This window comes from Pygoscelis adeliae, unplaced genomic scaffold (assembly GCF_000699105.1).
Source record: "Pygoscelis adeliae isolate BGI_AS28 unplaced genomic scaffold, ASM69910v1 Scaffold121, whole genome shotgun sequence".
In the NCBI taxonomy this organism is placed as follows: domain Eukaryota; kingdom Metazoa; phylum Chordata; class Aves; order Sphenisciformes; family Spheniscidae; genus Pygoscelis; species Pygoscelis adeliae.
Genome location: NW_008824359.1, coordinates 7101281 through 7105439, shown reverse-complemented (window position 1 = coordinate 7105439; position 4159 = coordinate 7101281). Strand labels below are relative to the sequence as shown.

General features: G+C 55.8%; 4 non-coding genes across 4 annotated transcripts; 2 read left to right on the top strand and 2 right to left on the bottom strand.

Moving 5' to 3' along the window:
• The first annotated feature begins 72 nt into the window (after positions 1 to 72).
• TRNAH-AUG lies at positions 73 to 145 on the top strand. The gene has a single exon. It is a non-coding gene; the product is annotated as a tRNA-His (tRNA).
• Positions 146 to 1777: 1632 nt separating this feature from the next.
• On the bottom strand, positions 1778 to 1850 carry TRNAR-ACG. Its single transcript has one exon. It is a non-coding gene; the product is annotated as a tRNA-Arg (tRNA).
• Positions 1851 to 2835: 985 nt separating this feature from the next.
• TRNAW-CCA lies at positions 2836 to 2907 on the bottom strand. The gene has a single exon. It is a non-coding gene; the product is annotated as a tRNA-Trp (tRNA).
• A 681-nt stretch (positions 2908 to 3588) lies between these two features.
• On the top strand, positions 3589 to 3660 carry TRNAW-CCA. Its single transcript has one exon. It is a non-coding gene; the product is annotated as a tRNA-Trp (tRNA).
• Positions 3661 to 4159: the final 499 nt, after the last annotated feature.

The window sequence follows — 4159 nt, the reverse complement described above, 5'->3', positions numbered from 1 at the left end:
ACCAGCACAACCACCAACACACCCAGGTGGTACAGAAAGCATGGCAGGGGCACCAGGTGGGACCAGAGGCTGGGGCCAGTGGCGCAATGGACAACGCACCTGACTATGGATCAGGAGATTGCAGGTTCGACTCCTGCCTGGCTCACCCTGAAACTGCCTGGCTCTCGCGGTGGTGACAGGGGACAGCTGTCTTCATGAGGTCCTTCCCCTTCCAGGCTTTTTTCCCATCTCTCTATCATCAGCATCACAGGAGCATCACCTTGAGAAACACTTTGTCAAAGCTGTGATTGTGCCACCTGATTCAAGATCCACCACTCCCCGAGTCTTTTTTGCCCTGGTCTGCTGACCTCCTAGGCTGCTGAGCAGCAGGATTGCTTCTGAGGTCTCCAAGTGTGTGTTTTCCTCATAAGCCCTGTGAAGATCTCCCGTCTGTCTCCCTGAGCACTACTGAGGGAAAGCTGGCTGAAGCCTCACTAGTAACAACGGTGGGTAAGGGGTGGGTGGAAAGTGGGCTGGGACAGTGGGCTTGAAGGGTTGTGGTCAGGGGCTGGAAGTGCGAATGGTGGTTAATTTCTCCTAGTGCTCCTCAGGGGTCAATGCTGCCACTGATAGTATAGAACATCTTCACTGACAATACTCAGTAATGGGATAGGATGAATCCTATGTGAGTTCTCGGATGACACCGATGGGGAGGGGAGCAGTTGACACTGGCAGAGACAGCTGTCATTCAGAGTGACCTGGACAAGGTGAAAACCATGTCCTGCCTCTGGGATGGGATAACCCCATGCAGCACTACAGACTGTCAAGAGAACAGCTGTGCAGAAAAGGGCGTAGGGGGTCCTGGAGAACAACAACTTGAGCAAGAGTCAGCAGTGTGCCCTCGCACCCGTGAAGGCCAACTGCATGTTGGGCTGTCCTACCAAGAACATAGCTACCAGCTCAAGAGGAAGGACTATTGCTCTCCATCCAACACTTCTGAGACCATCACTGGGGCACTGTGTCCAAGACTATCCTCCTCAGTACAAACAAGACACTGACAACACGGAGCAAGTCTAGCTTTGTCCTTTTCCACACTTTTCCACTCCTCTTTGAGCTTTTCCCCTAGGTAAAGTTTTTTAAAGCCTGCTGGCAGACATGCTTTTGCCTCTTCCTGTCTGATATACCTTGTAGTCTCCTGAGCAATCCTAATTCCTAAAAGAAGGTTGCAAATTTATAAAAGTGAGGGGTCTGAGATGCCCGGGTGCTGCACCCCTCCACCCTGACCTTGTGGCACAAGGGCAGCGCATCTGCACCTGGATCACAAGGTTGGGTGTCCGAATCACGCTGAGGCCAGGCTTGGGAGAGGGCTGCGGGCAGGTGGCCTGTCCGTGCTTTCCATGGGGCTCATTGATGTTGCATGCAGAACTTTGCGAGGCATCGACAAACTGCGACAAGACCGATGTGGGCCTCAGAGGTGATTGGGGACCAGAGCACATGATCTGCCAAGACAGCCTGAGGGTGCTGGGTCTGTCCAGCCTACAGGGAGCCGTTCAGGAGGCATCTCCATTCTGCTGTGGGATTTGCTGTGATGCCCCTGGCTGTGGCGTGGGCCCCAGCTCTGCCCATTTTGGGTCGCCCGGCTCCGCTGAAAGATCTGGAGGACCCCTTTCATTCCTGCAGGGCAAGAGGACGCCCCAGCACTTTTGCCCTGCAGAAGGCCCAGGAGGATGGATGATGGGCAGGAGAAGAAAGGCCCTCGCGAAGGGAGCAGGAGGAACAACCGCCAGGCTAAAAGTGTCGAGCCAGGCAGGAGTCGAACCTGCAGTCTCCTGATCCGTAGTCAGGCGCGTTGTCCATTGCGCCACTGGCCCTGACCCCTCACCAGCCCCGTGGCCCTGGCAGGCTGCCCGCATCCTCCGCTCTGTGGAACATCCTCTGCGCTCAGCACGAAGACACCGAGCAACATCCAGTGCAACATCAACCAGGGAGGAACATCCGCTGGACTGCCAGCCGCTGACTTCAGCCCCCTCGGCCCCCTGGTCCAGCCACTTTGCTTTGCCTTGTGATTCAGCTTCGGCACTCTGTCTCTGTGCCCTGCTACAGTGACAAGGCTGGGAGACCCCGTCAGAGGTCCAATTGTAGTCAAGATAAATGACGTTCCTTGGTGTCCTCTTGAACGCCGAGGAAGTCATCTCTTCAAAGAAACCTACCACACTGGCCAAGAGCGGTCTGCCCTTGGTTTTCAGTCATCACCACATCCTTCCTTCATTTGGGCATGGCTTTCGGGAGTACTTCTTCCATAGTCTCCACCTGGGCTCTGAGGTGGGGCTGACCAGATTAGAGCTCCCCAGATCCTCCTTCTTACTCTTCTTGAAAAAACTTCTCACGTTGTTCATCAGAAACCTGTCTCTATTTCCATAATCCTCCACTGAATAATTGTCCTTGATCCCCTCCAGAAATCCCCTGGACTGACGGTACCACCTCACGTTTCCCTCCCAGGCAAATATTGCCTGAGGGTAAGTCCACGTCCCCCCCGAGTGACTGAGCATGCAGTTACGAAGCTTCTTGCACTTTTCTGAGGAAGGCTGCACTTTCTTCAGCTTGTTGATGAGGCAAACTGTGGCACCCACCAGAACATGCCCCTGCATTGGCCTCCACTCTGGTCATAGACCCATAACCTCCAACCAGCACAGCACCTGGCTGAAAAGAAAGCTCCGGGCATCACGTTTCCCCCCCACCATTCCTGAGGTGCCCCCCTCTAGTTGGCCAATGCCTTGCAGAGCCCTGCCCCTCGCGCAGACCAGCCCCACAGAAAAGCAGGGGCAATACAGAGGGTGGCGAGTGGTGCCCCAAGGCTGACCCCGATGTGATTCGAACACACAACCTTCTGATCTGGAGTCAGACGCGCTGCCCTTGCGCCACGAGGTCAGGGTGGAGGGACGCAGCTCTGCGGCACGGATCCCGGCCTAGGCGGTGGGGATGTCCTCTCCATGGGGACCACCCCAGGGGTGTCTGGGCAACCCCAACAGAAGGACTATGGGAGGTGGAGAGGACAGGGCCACCCCTTGAGGAGAGGGTGGCCAAGTCCTGCCCACAGCGTGGTGACCCGGCTGGCGGGTGAAAGCCCATGGAGGGATGGGGCAGAGGTGCAGAGGGAACAGCATGGGTCCAGGATATGTGGGGGCAGCTGAACTCAAAGCACACTCCATTCTCCTGTTGGGAGGAAGGTGACGGCAGACAGGCCGTTTAAAAGGCATGAGGGTCTGTCCTGCCACAGGGCTTGAGGTGGGTGCTGTGCATCTGCCAGGTGAACGGGGCCTCTCTCCCCAGGGAGGTGGTGGGCCACCATCCCTCCTGTCCCTCTGGAGACACCACACACAGGCGCTTGTTTCTGCTGGGATAGGCCCTGCAGGGCTGCTCTGGGCAATGGTCATGTTTAGGCCTTCCTCTGAAGTACCTTATTTAGAGACCTCCTTGCAGGCTTAGCAAGGCAGCTGGCAAAGATGCTCCCACTCCTTTGCCAGATGAATCAAAAGTCCCCTTCCTTCAAAGAACAACCCATGGTCATAAAGTCTGGGATGACATTTGGGCATAGAATCCCCCAGCCCTGACCTCGTGGCGCAATGGTAGCGCGTCTGACTCCAGATCAGAAGGCTGTGTGTTCAAATCACACCGGGGTCAGGATGTCCCACCTCCATGGGGTAGGACTGTGAGATGGGCATCTCATGGGCAACTTGTTTTTGCCCTTCCCACTCTGCACCTGACCACCCTGGTGACAGAAGGCAGAAGAATCTGACGAATAAGGGAGGGCAAGGTCCTTCAGGGTGCTTGCAAAAAACTAAACGCAGGTCCTTCTGTGCCTCCCATTCTCACTTATCTGATGAACGTAGACCTAAGGGCTCCTACTCCATGTCCCAAAACTCCTGGTGTGTCACGGATGGGTTGAGTGAGCAGAGGATTTTCTCCGTGGCGGTCCTCCAGATGTCGCTACCTCACTGTTGTTCAGTGTCCTTGGCTCTTCCAAACACAAATCAGCAAGGGGAGCACCCGGAGGCAGGGGAGATGTCTCCTGACTGTGGACCAAATGCGCATAGCTGTGACATGGGGGAAACATCACAGCTGGGATCTGCACATGCCAAATCCTGTACGTGCTGAGTGCATTCACTCAGCTGCGAGCACT